The following is a 16321-nucleotide window of genomic DNA, read 5'->3' on the forward strand; positions in this document are numbered from 1 at the left end:
TTTGTTTTTTTTTTTTTTTTTTTTTTTTTTTTTTTTTTTTTTTAGGGGAACTCTTTAGGACTTCAGACAGGATTTCCAATTGGTTTACCTTAGTTTATCTTAGGCTGCAAGGTGAATAATTAGAATTTGTTTATCTATTTCATTTATTCTATGTAAGGAATAACAAGTATAAAATTTCTTAGCAGTGAGATGTGGCTTATATAAAGGATGACTCTGCAGTCTCAACTGGTTTTCCCAGCAGCATATATGGTGTTTAAGCAAATTGCATATGTCTGTTCGGCTGCATACAAAGACTTTGTGTTGGGTGGTGAGCGGTAATCTTACAATTCTAGAAAATGTCTTAAATTGTAAATGTCACAGGCCTTTCTAGTGTCATCCTTTCAGGAATGAGACTCAAATGAAAGGCAGAGAATGAATAAATGAATACCTACACAGCTATTCTTAAGTATTTATTTCCAAAATTACTTTTTAAAATCTGCCATTGCCTTTAGAATTCACATTCTCTTTGAGTTCAAGCTGTTCTTTACCTGATGCTTTATCAATACACTAATACTATTTGGGAGTCATCTTATTTTTCTAAGCTGAAAAACTTGATTGCCTTTTAAATGATTTTATTGCTGGCATTAAACGTTCCATGAAGCACGGGAATGAAAATGAGTGCAAACATTTCATGCTTTAATGGTTCCAACGGCAGTCCATGCAGTGGCCTGGAGCTTCAAAAATAACCTGTGACTAATCACTTTGTGACCACATCGCTATTCTGCAAGATCCCCAGTGAGATGGCTCCTGAGATTCTCTGGCATACCTCTTGCTGGTTTGCAAAGTGACAATCTGTGTGGGGTTTTTGTTGTTTTGTTTTGTTTTGTTTCCTGAGTACCCTGGTTTGTGTTGCTGAAAACGGCTCTTGTAGTCTCAGTGGGGAGCAGTGCAGTGAACCTCTCACTGTGGGATGGCACAGAGGGATGAACAAACAAGGGGTAAAGGACAGCAGACCTGTGGTCATTTTCTTTTTATTTCTCTTCTGTCAAATATATTGCATTTTAGGGGGGAGGAAAGTGAACAAAAACTTGCCAGGCTTGCAATGATAAATATACTGTGTGTGCTTCATTATTATTTTAAATAATCCTTTTCAATTTTAGAAAATATCTTAAAATCCTGGGTGATTGCATGGCAGGTCAGAGTTCTTCAATTTCTCACAAATAGGAGCAAATTCTTCTTTTAATCAATCAGCTGCTTCTTTTTTTCCCCTATGTACAATGATAACATACAAAAGATAAATAAAGGAAAATGAAGAAAATGTTCAATTGGAAAAGCACCTTCCAAAAATGATTTATTTCTTAGATTGGGTATTACTCTTTTAAAATATACACTGATTTATGCCTTATTTAATTGTTTAAAACCTAATAAATGACATACTTTCTTCATGGAAATGATGTCAGTCAATTTTTACTTTCTCTTTGGAAGTTGTGCTGTTTTATGATTTAAGCCTTTTGATTTGAGACTCCCAAAGCTAAATTTAATTGCAGAACTGATGGATACATATCTTTCCCCTATTATCTTTCTACAAGATCATTTGCATATGTGGTTTGTGTGTATTTTGGTTGGAAAACCTGCTATTAAATGGAGAAGCAGCAGTGGTAGCGGTAAGGAAAATGACCACTCCCATGCTTGGGTCACAGGCCCCTAGGTTTTCTTTTGCTTTGACTGTGACGGGGACTCTGCATCCAAATCCCCCTGAAGTACTGGTGTAAGGAAATCTTCATCATTTATTCTTTTCCTTATATAACTTGTGTCTTGTAATATCTCCAACCCATATAGTTTTCTTTCACTTCTTGAGCTTTTGTCTCTCTCTGGCTGCAAGCACAAATGAGAGCTCTCACTAACAAAAACTGTCTGACTTTTATGCTAGTAGGAGACTTTATGTAGTATGCAAACATAACTCACATAACAGGTTTCACTACTTATAATAACTGTCAGATAACAAAAACTTGTTCTGCAGTTATATAGAAAAAATGAAACAACTCAGATTTTTGTGCTAACTGCAAGGTCCATGACTCCAATATCTGAACAGAATGCATTTATAAAAATGTACTGAATTGTGCAGAAAAATTAACAGCTCATCAAAAAGTGTCTTCTATCCCAGTGCAAAGTTACAGAAGAATTCAGAGTTTTTCTGTGTCAGTGAAAATGTTATTTTTAGAAGATATATGTGTGTAAACCAGGTCTTGGCTATTTTGATCCTCCAAAATGCCACGGGGCTGTGGAAGCAAAAGGATGTTATTAAACTTGGAGCTTGGACCAGTACTTGGCATACCTGTTGTTAAAAAATGCTCCATCATTTATGTTACATCTCCTCTGAAACACCTCAAGGATTTTGTATACAAATGATTCAATTTTGTGTGGTTTGGTTCTCAGAGGCAGCGAGACCTCAGCTCGCTGGTTGGATGTTTTCCATTTATATAAGATACTGGAGAATACAGGACACATCACATTCATATGTTGTGAGATGCTGCCTTTTCTTGGAGAGGTCAGGTACACCGTGACTCTGACTGCAAGGTCATTGCTCAGCTTCGGAAGATTGTAATATTACAGCAAGTCTGATCCTTTATTTATTTGCTTATTTACCGTGTTTACATTCTTAGTATAACTCACTAATTTATACAGCTCTAAAAGGCGGAACTCATTATTTCAGTTTGAAGGTGATGGTGTAGGATTAAAATGGGGAGAAAGCAAGGAAATATCAACTTTTAATTGGCCTGTACAGAATAAAATTCAAGTAGCTAATGAATACTTGTACTATACTATTGAATACAAGAATACAAATGAATATTCACAAAGTAAAGGTGCAAATGCTTTACGCTATTTTTTAGGCAGGTGCCCATGCCTAATAAAGTTGCTGCATTTTAAAACACTTGGGAGTCATGAAAGACTCATGATAGATAGAAACTTAGTGGTCAAGATAGTCTGCAAAACTGGGTTTGTAAAAAGACCAGTGATAGCATAACCTTTCTTGACAGTTTATCTTTCAGTTTGGTAGTGGTGCAAACTTTTGGAGTGCTGTGGTGATTTGTGGAGGCTAAAGTTCAAGGATGATGAAAAATTAGAAAATGCTCAGGTAAAATCGCTTGTTGTGGCAGGACTCAAGTAGTTCAATCAAACTGATTAGAGAAGACTGAAAATCAGACAAGACTGAATGGCTGAACATTGAATCAAGGAAAATTCAGGTAATGGAAAATGAATGTTTATTTTTAAATTTGAGAGTAATCAAACACAGAACTAGTTATAAAGTGTGCTATGTGTATAAATTGTTCATTGCAGCAGCATTTTAAATCAGCCCTGGACATTCAAGTATACGTTGTATTCAAATAACAAGTTTGTGTAATCATCTGGTCTGGATTATGCAGCCAACCAAGTTTGATTACATGATTATTCCCAGTTTTATAATTGATGTAAACCTTTTTTAACTAGAAGTAGAGAAAAAGGAAATGTATTGCAGTGCTGTAATATTTCACATGTATAAAATATTTTGATGCTTTCTAATTAAGTGCTTGAAGTTAACACTGAAACCATTTCAGAAATTTCTTTGTTATATTACACTCAAGATCCTTTTATTAAAAGTACTGCCAATATTTGCAATAGTATTTCTTGTTTTGGATTATTTTCTATTTACAACTGTGTAGTATTTTCTGCTAATCAGGACTAAAAGGAAAAGCAGTTTCCTTCAGAGCTTCTTGCTTGCTGACATTAAGCAGGTCTGTAAGAATTTACTGTAAAAACCTATTGATCCATACATCACCAACGCTGGCTGCTCTCTGCTGTGAAATATCAGTGGTCATGTTTTAGCACCTAGTAACTTGCATTTTAGCAAAACAAAACAGAAAGTTTTTGGCATTTATCTAAAGTTAGGATTTCTCATACTTGGTCACTCTCCAATTTATCAGCAAAACAAGTACAGTAGAAAGAAGATAAGACAAGCATCGTGGTAGAAAGATCCGCTGTAATTCTTCAATCACAATGTGAATTTTATTTCTTTTGTTGTTGTTTGTGCTTGTTTTTGTTTGTTTGTTTGCTTGCTTTTTCCTTCTTCTTGAGAAGTTGAACAACCTGTGAACTGATTATAGAGTTGCTTTGTAGGTCTTCCAGGAACACAAAGACCCGTAAGATTTTTTTATGTGTCTTTGATGTGTTTCACAACTATTACCATCAGCAGAAGAGTTCCAAATAAACTCGTTAACATTATATATATAATTTTTTTCTTTATTTTGTGGGTTGATCTCTGTTACAGTTACATGAAAATGTTCAGCAACCTCAGTATTAATTTCTGAATTGCTAACTTATGTTTTCTCATAGATACTTGAATTTTACAAAGCTGAGAGAGAAAGACAGGTTTTCCTGTTTGATTTTGATTGACTCAGTCAGACTAAAGCTTTTATTGTAATGATTGCCTTTTGCTATTCAGTGGCACATTTTTTATTTTTGTCTCTTTGTTTCAATCATGAGAAAAGTTTTATTATAAACAAAGTTAGATACAGCTTACTGAAAAATCTTAAATGCTTCCTTGAAAAAAAATACTGAACACTCAATACATCCAACTTAGGTTTACTCTTCATCATGCAAGTACACCTTTCTTGGGAGAAAAAGACATGATGCATTCCAAAAACCATTCAGCAGAGAAGATTTGATGATTTGTCATTATCAGCATTTTGAACCTTTTTTATACTGTATTACTCACATTCTTACTTACTGATATGCTTAGAGCATTTTTGTAATATAGCCTCCTTACATTCCTTGTAACTTACGGTATAGAATGGTATATTTTTTTTTATCAATCTACGTCTTTAAAAGAGAATAATGGTTCTTTGAATCTTGGGTTAATTGTAAGAAAATGTTTGCTGACTTCACCATGCATTTGATCCTTTTTAACAAAATATTCTGTTACTCTTTTTGTGCTTGGGGTTTAAAGTGGCAGGCAGTGAAGCACCACACAGCCTTTCTCTTGGCCTCCACCTCCATGAAGGAATTGAAAAGTGCAAGAACTCTTGTCCTGAGATAAGGAAAGTTTAATAAGGATGAAAAGTAAACAGAAAGAATTGGGGAGGGAGGGAGAACAATCACGAAAAGAATATACAAAACATGCTACAGACACAGTTCTCAGCACGTGCTGAAACACACCCAGCAGTCCCTGAAAAGTGGCAGCTTGCCCCTCCACTGCAACCCCCCCCGTGTTATTATTCAGCACAATGCTGTTAGGTGAGGAATGTCCCTTTAACCATTTTGGGTCAGCCATCCTGGTGCTGCCTCCTCCCAGCTACTTCCCCAGCTCCTTGCTGGCAGGGCAGTGTGAGAAGCAGTCATTGGCAGCAAGTTAAACATTGGTGTGTTATCAGGACTATTCCAGAGCGGTCCTCTCTCAAGCTAATTCAACCCTAAGAGAAAATAAATTACTTCAGTTCTACTTCAAGAAATGACTTTTTAAAGGATTACACTGTATGCTTGCATGCTTATCTTTCTGTTTTCTTTTTCTAGACTGTTTTTTTTCAGATGAAATGGAAATATACTATTTCTCTGGTACACTGAAATAAAGCTGAGGTCATTTAGTTTTCTTCCTTCGGCAGAGACAAAGCCTTTGCAATTGAAACTTAACAGTTATTTTTATAATCCATAAATTAACATGGGTGAGATTTCTGTGTCATTCATCTGTGGACAGTACAGTGATGCATGTTACAGCAAAATTAACACCTATAAGTCAGAATGTATAAAAGGTCACGTGATGGTAGCAATCAATATGGTCTCTGCCTGTGTGTGCTTCAGATAAGGTCCTTTTTGTCTGTCATTTCCTTTGGCTGGTGATGGGTAAGTTTGCTAGATAAAGGCCCTGCATACAAACACAAAGTAATTAATTAAAGCAGGTCAGGCAATTTGGGCAACTTCTGTTGGATGCTCTTGATTCCTTAGCTCAGCTAAACTGCATTTCTAGCTGACCTTAGTAAATATTCACTTCAATAGCTATTGAACTTCAATTGTTACTAAGCTTGTGAAAATAAAGGAATTACCTGAGTTTAATTTAGCAGCTTTAAGCTTCTTCAATTGGTGGAAAAACCAAGAGATGTCTGTGGACTAGATGCAACTGGTGTCTTTCTCAATTAGAAAAAATACAAAATGGTAATGGTCAGACTGTGCTGCATTATGAGCTATAAAGCAGGAAGAGATGAATTTGCATTTTAATTTTTTTTTTCTTTTAATGAAATTGGCATTTGTAAGCATCCATCTATGAATTAGTTCTGGTCTTGCTCCTTGTCTGAACTCTGGCAAGTCCTTTGACCATGATACTGTACTGTACTGATACATATTACTGTTTCCAGGTGAGTTAGTGATGCCTGAAAGAAGTTTTTAGCATGCAGTGGGGAAGCAGTCCTGATTAGACAAGCAGTATGGAGACAAAGATCTTGATTTCAAATTCAGATATCTTTTGTGATGTAAAACTAGAGGAATATAACACAAGGGAGAAAAAAAATGGGAAGTCATGCAGAAAGTCTAAATGGAACTGGATTTCAGTTTCCTTTTAGTTTTAAAGGAGCATCTGTAGGAATTATTTTTTAAAGGGATTTTCAGACTCATAAATCTGGAATGGATTTATTGTTATTGAGAAATCACGTATTCAGATGTATCTTTTTACTCTGTTCAAATGCACTATTGTGCTCACATGAATATGTGAGGTATGACGGAGCTTGGGAAAAAGAAAGCATGTTCTTGTCTATGGTGTAGCACACATGTCCTGGTAGGGGGATGCTGATCTGAGGACATTCTAAGGGGCCATGGAAAAAAAAGGTCTGAAAATACAGAAGAAATATATGAGTCTTACTCATCCACAACAGGATTTCTGTCCTGAGCAAACAGATTGGTGACCCAGATATAGCAGCTTCCACCCACTGAAGGGACAGAGAAACACCCCTATGCTACAGGGGGTTCATCAGTGAAGGCCACTGTCTTACACACCAGCCTGCATAACAGGCAAGGAAAAGATGGATTGTAGAAGTTGAGAAATCACATAGAGACTGACAAAGAAGAGGCCTGTGCTCCTGAGGAAGAGATGAAGAAAGCAGCAGTACATACGGCTGGAAAGAAAGAGGGAAACACCAAAGCAGCATTTGTAGTGTGGTCATGGATTAAGCAGAGTGCCAAACTAGCAGTGGAAAAATATTTCTAGACCCTTTTTCTAGTAGGCAGTTGGATCTCTAAGGAAAAGTATTATCTGCTACAGATTTCTGAAGAGCTTAAAAGAAAGGGATTTCTATCCCCTCTTCCCACCTGCCTCCAAATAGTTGGGACTGTGCCAGAGAAAAAAATTTTGATGCAATCATAAAAGTTTTTTCCCTCAGTGACACAATCTGAATTTGTGGCTAACTTCTCTGTGCAAATTGGGTAATCTCAGTTTGCAACTAGAAAAATTGATTTTTATAAAGTGGCTTGCGACATTTTGTAATTAAATGAATTATCAAAGCACTTACTGACCCTCTTCTTGAAAGTACAATTTAGACGATCATTTTGATATGTACCCAAGAAGTTCTAGTAGTTTTTGTGAGAGATGAAGACATCATTTTTTTCCACCTTCTCAACATCTTAAACCATAAGCTATTTTTCTGATTTTTCAACCACCTTGTGTTCTACCTGCAGCAGCACAGTAGCACTTACTGTACTCTTTGTATTTGATCATATTTCTGCCTCCTACGCTACAGATTCCCTGAAATTTCACTAAAAGAGTATACTAGTAAAGAAGCAAAACTATTTTTGTTTTTCCTTTGTTAATTGTACATTCTACATAGTAGACATATCTTTGACTTGCTCATTTACTTGTTTTATCTCAAGAGAGAATTTACAAACTTAACTGTTACCAATCTGTGGATCCACAGGAAGGTACAATAATATATTCCCTACTTTCTTCTAATCTCTTAAAAATCATTAATTCATCTACAGTGTTCCTCACAATGGAGGTTGTACACAGCTGCAAAGATAAATGTTTCCTGTGTTCCCAGTTGTGGAGATACAAGACTGGCTCCTTTAAAGAAACTCAGTTTTGAGTGACAGATGTTAGCTGTCATGTTTTAACAGTTCTATGATCTTATCCTGTCATCTTACATCTGTAAGCCAGTTGTTGGAAAGGATAGTTTGACAGGTTCCAGACAGAAGTTTACTATGAAGTCAAAGGAAACAAGGAAGAGGATGAAAATGATTTTTGGAATCTTTTTCAAAAAATTTGTATGTGCTAAAAAGAAAATCCTTGCCATTAAGGCAATTGCCCACTAACAGCACTTTTCTGTTAATTTGCCAATTGCTTTTTTTTTTAAAAAAAAAAAAAAATTTGCCTCAGCATTAATAGAGGAAGACTGAGGAGCAAAGCAAAGAGAGCTCAAAGTCTAAACACATAATTGGAATTACAATTTAGTTGACAGAATAGATAAGTGTGGGGGAACTGGTTTGACTGGAATATTACTATAAAAGGAAAACCAGATAAGAAGGAAGACATATGCAACCCAATAAATCAAAGATGTGTATGCTTGGTCCAGAACACAGAGTACGGAAGTCATGGGATTTTGCTAAAAACTGTAGACAGTATTCACAGGAGTTAAAAATCAGAGGCACTATTGAGTTGAGACTGCACGGCATACCAACAAACTTGGAAGGACAGAAAAGAGTGCTTTCTGTGAGTAATGGGAGAATAAATCAAAGTGCTGGATATTGCAGCAGGACAGGTTTCCCAGAAATCTCATGGGAAAGCAGTACAGCATGACTGTATCCATTTCTCAGACACCTGACGTTAAAGAAAGATAAAATACATCTCCGGTGGATTTTGTCTAGAAAGTGGGGTTTCCCAGAGAATATGAAAAACAGAGATGAGTTTGGTCTCTGAAGCCCTCATGAAGCTGATGGAAAGAAGGGAGAATCAGAGAACAGCGAAATAATGAACTTTAAGAAGTCAAACAGTAGTATAGTTAGCAAGTTCGTAGATTACATTTCTTCAGAGGAAAATTTAGGAATATTGACTTTCAGCAGTTTAACAAAGTGACGGGAACAGTAGCTGAAACACAGACTAGTCTAATGAATGGCCACCTGAAAATAATTGATACTATTTGTGCTGTCCTTAGCATGTGAGACGGCACGTAGGGATGTGGAGGTGTAACCTGATGTTGGACAGGAAAGGAAGGTAAAGAATGGGTAGGAATGGACACATGGCATTTTCTTATTTTGGGAAGGCAAGTATTTCCTATAACTTCTGTGCATCTCAGAGTAATGGATCCATTTTACTGAGCATTTCTGTGTAATTTGGTTGCTTCTGTAACAAAATATGCACCTTCTTTAATCTGAGATTGAATGGTCAGAAGGCACAGGCAAAAGAGAATGTGCTCCCTGTGATAAATGAAAAGGGTGAGCTGGCCTCCTCAGACACAGACAAGGCTGAAGTACTTAGTGAGTTCCTATTTCTAACAAGTTATTGAGCTCTGTGTCCAAGCCTGACACCCCCAGCACAGGAAGGATGTGGAGATAAATATTTCCCTTACGGTGTTATCCCTCTTTTGTATTCCTTTGATTACTTCATATAGCTTGGTCCAAAACTAATGCCTCCTATTTAATTATATGGAAATTACAACAGATGCAAAGAGTGCAATAAATAACACTGAAATTCTCAGCTATTTAACACTGTATTTTAACACAATCATCACTGTTAGCTATGTATTTTCATCAGCAGTGAGCAAGAACCTGCATGCTGCACTTGTAACAGCCTGCACCAGTGGAGGTGACACACTATCACTGTCACCACTGCTGAAACACACCACCCATCACCTCACTGTGATCACATCCACATCCACATCTTTGCCTCATACATACACATCAGCTGCCATGTCAGTCTGTCAGACTGTCACTCTGGTGCCATCTGTCTTATGGGAAAGAACGTAATGGAATATTGATGGAAGGTTCAACCTCTACCATCATGCTACTAGCATACTCCTCTGATATCCTGGGCCAAAATCATAAAATAGGAGACATTACTTTCAGAGCAGCCCTTATACATAATAGGATTGAATTAAAGCTTGCCACAGTAGTCATTTCTAGAAGTGATGAAGAATTGGAAATAAAGTGGACAAAAAGGGCCAAATTTTCTAACATTTTGTTGTCAAAATATTGAATCTCCAGTTTTCTGAAATACTTTCCAGTAATAGATGTATCTGGTTGGAGCACTGGTATGTATGTTTTGATAAGAGGGAGAGAAAAAAACGAAAGAAAATGTATTCCCAGTCAGTTTGTAGTGGCTCATGTATAACAATTCTTATACAGAGTTATTACAGATATACAGATAATTTTTATTCCTTTCACTTTTGGGTTAACTGAGTGACATTGGAGTCGGGGAGAAAATATGTCTACTGTGAGTATGGAATATTAATTTCATTTCATGTATGACATGCTAAAACTATTTTAAGAAATATGTGTTTCCTAGGCTTTTAAATTTAAACATACGTTATCTATCCATTCAGATATTTTCATAAATGTAAATTCTTTTATTTAGTTGGAAAAATATTTTATTCTGATTTTGTGCTGTCAGATGTTCTCTCACTTCCATATGTTGTTAGGTTTTTTTAGGCTATGAATTAAATCCCATCTGTTACAATTGTTATTGTTTTGTTTTGTTTTGTTTTTCATTTTTACTACCCCTTTTAAAATTACTTCATGAAGTCATAGTCAAACAAATTATCTTAGTCATATTCTAATTAGACAGCGTAAGCACTATGTTTGCATTTCCAAATTCAATCTCCCACTCATAAATAATAATAATAATAGCAAAATATGTGTGCTTGTGACCAGATATACGTATATGTGTGACCATATATGAAAATGTAAAAATTTGACATGCCTCACTTGACACCTGTTTTCAGACCGAGTTCTCAAACAGTAAAGCACTAGCATTCAAAATCAGTTTTTGAATAAAACTGCATTCTTATAGTTAGCTTGGCAACCCAATTCTAAAAAAAATCCTTTAGATCTTTTTAAATATTGCCTGGACTAACAATTTAATGCCAGGTACTGGACAAAATAGCAAGATAGAATTGGTTTTGTAATATAATGATGTTTTATTACCCGAAATAAAGACATTGTTCAGAATAGTAGAATTTTTAGTGCTCTGCTTGTGTAATGACTGCTATAACAATGATTTGTAAAATAGTAATTGAGACAGCTTGAGCTCAAGGAGAAATGCGAAGAAAGAAAGAAAAATGCTGTGTGGTGTAAGTTCTCTTTTCCTCTCCCTCCCTCCCCCTTCTCCCCCAGAAAAAGTGTATGTATGCACATATATATTTTCCTCAGATAGAAAAGACTAATCAAGAAATGAATATGAAATTCTAGAATTGTGTATTTAAACTTCAGTTGTGCAATCATACCAGGATGGTTTTGTCCATTACTGGGATACAGAAATCTAATGAATGATGTTAAAGATGTGCAATTAAGCTTGTTTACTTTATAAAGAACCATTTACTGACAATCTATGTAGTCACACTGCTTAGACTAGAAAATAAATCTACTTCTGTATCTGCTGTGGATTTGTGGTCATATTTACAATTATTTCATTATTTAGCCTACAAAAGGCAGTGTTAGAAACTTTATCCACCAGTATGCTTGCATTTTTCATGCATGGTTCTGCAGCTTTGCAGATTCATCGTAATAATCTATTCACATAAACATACCACATTTCTCTCATCTGGGAAAAATACACATTTCTGAAAGGTCAAGGAAACATTGAATGACAAGTTCTTTGTTTGCCAGCCATGCAGTGGAGCAGGTTTAACCAGCTGCTGAAGTCCCTGCTCCATGGTCCAGGTCACGCAGTCCTTATGTGATCTTCACGGTTATTGCTGCAGTGGCAACTCAGCTCAGATGGGAACACAGTCACTTCAAAAGTACAAAATAACAGAAGTGTCAGCACCATCATACATACTACAGAGAAACTGTATTAAGCTTGTTGTGACTTCCTTCTGTTGTTTGCATTTACCCTGTGTTCCGTACTTCGTTCCACTTTACCTAACAATTTTTTTGGAACTTTGCACAGAAACAATTTAGCTGTCAATTGAAACAATTGAAACAATTCTGCTGTCACATCTGGCGAAGAAGTCTAAGCCCTCAAAATGTAAACAAACAAGTCTCATTTCGCTTGGCTCAGCATCTGTATAACTGCACAGTCCCAAAATTTGGATCCTCACATCTTCTATTACCTCTTGATATCTATGTAGGTAATAAAATCTCAAAAGTATCTCTATTAAACTAGCTACTGGTTGTGCATTACACCATAAGCAGGGACCACTGAACGGTTTGGACATTAACTCTGTTTATGCTTAGACATTCACACCAAGCATTGCTCTGTTATCTTGCCTGTGGAGATTAATATAAAAATTATCCCTTGGTTATGGGTTGGTGAGCAAAAACTTTAAGCTAGTGCATGTATGCATGATGAATATGAGTTTCTGCCTGAAATTTACAATGCATATTCTTACCTTGAAGAAAGTTAAAGGGAATTTATCATTTTCTCATTGAAGTTTCAACAAGAGAAGGCTTGATTACTCCAGATTTTGTCTAGATTAGATAGCATCTCACTGTTGACACATCAGCAAACAAATTAGAATTCTTTGTTTTCCCCTGATGATGTCATTCTAGAACATAAGCAGAAAGAAATGGGGAATTTTAAGGACAAAACAACAAATTTCCACTCTTGTAAATACCTTATTATAGTAATATGTGGAGCTCCAGAAGGCAAATCCATTTCAGAATCCATGAAACGTGCCATGTTACGTAAATCACTTCCTTGTGAACTTGAAAATGAGTATCCAAGACTCACTTCTAAAGTGGGTAAGAGGTTGTCACAAAGCTATCTAGATAAATCTGTGTCCGCGACAGGGGCAGCAGGCCTGCAGGTCCATCGGCCCAAAAAAAGGGGAAAGAGAAAATGGGGAGGGCTTGTTGGAGCTGAGCCTAGAAAATAGAACAGCAGCAATGATCTAAGAAGGAAACTTAATTTTACCAAATATGATAGCGGGTTGCAAGATAACACAATGTAACACAATATAATTGGAGTTGAGGCTAATAAATCAAATAAAATGAGATAGAGAGTGTCTGAAACTGAAAGCTTTACTCTGAACTGAAGGCACACGGCTGGGGAGTGCAGCCACACACTGCCAGGCAGCAAGGGAGAAAGAGAACTTCCTCCCATGACTTACCTTCCCCTCTGAGTGCAAAGACCTCTGGGGTCTTCCAAGGAATCCAGGAAGTTGCCAGTCCACAGAACAGGAGTACAAACTCTTTAATTCCCTGTGCTTTACATGGTGTTATGGTGTAGAATACTGATAAGAAGAATCATGAGACCATGAAAGAGGTGAAGATGAGTCCACCTCAGATGAGTCCATCTCTCATAGGAAGAGAATACCATCTGGAGTACCTCTGGAACGATTCAGATTTGTTGAGTAATGAGGACAACTAGCAAAGATCAAAATGTTTCCTATCTGAGAAGGAATATCATCCTCATTCTTAATCCATTTTACCTTAATGTAGTGTTCAGGAAAGTTCTGGCTGGGAGGTGCATTAACTTTCAAATTAATTTTTGCTTGGTGCTTTTTCTGGATTTATTTGATCTGCTATTAACTAGCCAACCATATTTTTAGTTTTCTTGACACACACTGTGTAGAGAGCCTAGGCACATATCTAGTAGCTAATAAGGGTATTTCAATATTGAAATTAAGGACATTGAAATCCCCTTACAAATAGCACAGCATGCCTTTTCTTTATACTCTTTTCTTTTTCCATTGTGAGTAGGTGACATGTCTCTTTTTTAATATTGCTTTGATTTCAGTGATGGCTTTGATTTCTCATGGCTTCTGTGGTAACTCTGATAATCTTTACACATGGAGATATTATTCATTTTCCTCCTAGAGCCAGTACTCCACAGGAAACACAGGTAGTTACACAGCAAAACGGAGTCCTCTGTATGTTTCTTAATTGCTCTCTTTTGTCAGAAAAGAAGATGTGGAAAAAATCTAATTTCACATAATATATGTTTTACACTTCCTGGCCTTGTAGAGATAAAGTCTTAGCTGTACCTTTTCTGTAATCAAAATAAGATGCTTATCCTGGAGTTTGTCATGAGTTAAGAGGTACCTTATCTACAGTAGAGGAGATGAGAGAAGTTAAGATATCATGAAGCCAGTGTTAGTGCTATCTGCAAAAGCTGCTGTCTAACTGGATAAAAACATAGAAGAAAATACAGAATACTTTATTGAACTTACTACTTCTATTTCTCAACTGTGTTTTTTCTTCTACTCTTTCTTTTTCACTTCTAAATACCAGGTGAAGTGTAACCAAAAATCTGTATTTTAGCTGTAGTATGAGAGCTCCTCTATTTTTCTTCTAGATCATATTAATTTCTTTCACATATGGAAGTTGTATCCCATTGAGACATTCAAATTTCTACACAATGTAAATCTGTTATTCCTATAAAAATGATGTATACTTGGAAATGTTGAACAACTGTCTAAACAAATGGACTCTTTAGCTCCAATTTCTTTCAACTAAATTCAGCCAAAGAAGGAATGATATAAAGTTAGTGGCATTTTGTATACTTTTTCACTCTTATATTATAGAATAATGGCCTTTTCAAATTCAGATTTATGAAGCTTAAGTATAGTTCATTATCAGTCACTGTAAGTGATTTCTAAGTAACGTTTCTTGTTTTTGGAATAATTTAAATAAATCATATAAGATCATCAAAAGATACAGCTGAATCTTATTTTATAAAAGCAAAGATCCTCGTCACTAATATTTTTATGTTAGAGTTCCAAAACTAGGTATTAGCAGCTTGACCTTGACTGTCTTTGGCAAGCAAGACAAAGCAATACAATTCTCTTGAGCAAACAGATTCAAGAGTGTCAGGCATAGAGTGTCAGCTAACTGTGTATTTCAATGTTACTTCAGTCTGGGCCTGTTCCTCTCAGAAAGCACTGAAAGGACAACAGCATAAATTTCAGTAGCTTGGGGCTCAGAGAGTAGTTTTTAATAAACTTGCACTATGAAAAATTGGAAATCCTGTAGTAGGAAATGTGAACAGAAAAGTTAGAATTAACACGCTTTTTAGAAAAACATAAAATGCAAAGAAACCATACACACAGGCACAGGTCAATATTGGTGGTTCTGCCTGTGAAGGAAATAAAAAGCAACATACAGAAGAGGACAGTGCTTGGTAAGCCTGTAACGTGAACACTGGGCATGGGGGCAGGAAAACAAACTACTACTGATACTTTATAGCACTCAAAATGTTTTTCAAGGGGATAGCATATGCCAAGCTTGTGGGTAGAAGCACATAATATTTTGTTTTTAAATTCAGATATAATTTGTGTTTTGCATGCTAAAACTGCACCAACAAATTCTAAAAGATGTGCTTGTAGTGGAAAAAAAAGGAGTCTGCATTATTCTGAAATGCATCACTCTTACTGTTTTATATGTGATAGGTGTGGGCAGCATGAGAACTTCTAGAAAAGAATTTCCAAGGCCCTAGGTGTGGCAGAAGGCATACAGTTCTGAAAGAACACTGCTCAAAAGGATGCATTCCTGTAGGTAATTTTTGTAGAAGAAAATTTTTGAAGAAAACTTGAGTTGGAAAATTTTTATCAGAAAAGATGCTTGGGAGGACGGAACAAACTGCCATTATTAAAAGACATAGTAAAGATTTAAAAAAAGTATGTGCTTCTATGTATATAAAAAAAAGTAATAATAATTGTTTAATCACTAGAAGCCCAATAAATAAAGTTGAAGAATACATTCATACAGTTTGCAATATTTAGAAAGCGTAAGGATTCTTACATGGTGAAACAGAAGGATAAAGACAGTCCTTGAAAACTTAAAAGTTTCTTAAAAAAGTTGAAGTTTTACCTAAATTAGGATAATTGAAATCATCATGAAATCTAAGTAATTGCATTTAAAAATTGAATGAGGAAGACCAATGAAGGGCAACAAGATCAAAGGTCTGAAGACACAAAGTCTGCTGAAAAACCTCTTCCAGATCAAGGAGTCAGAGAAATGGAAGGGAGGTAACAGAGAGTAAAAGAACATTTAGTGAAGGCTTTTGCTCACGAGATCTCAGGAAGGCTTTTGTGGCAGCAGTTCCTGCAAGAAGCATTAAATGGTCTCTCTAAAATTTAAGTAATAGTAGAAGAGCTCATTAAATCATTAGTACAGTGGACAATGACTGTCATGGTTTTATGATTTTTGGTCATCAGTATTCCACACCATAACA

The sequence above is a fragment of the Lagopus leucura genome, unplaced genomic scaffold, assembly GCF_019238085.1.
Source record: "Lagopus leucura isolate 7727_CA_CO unplaced genomic scaffold, USGS_WTPT01 Super-Scaffold_100014, whole genome shotgun sequence".
Taxonomy (NCBI): Eukaryota; Metazoa; Chordata; class Aves; order Galliformes; family Phasianidae; genus Lagopus; species Lagopus leucura.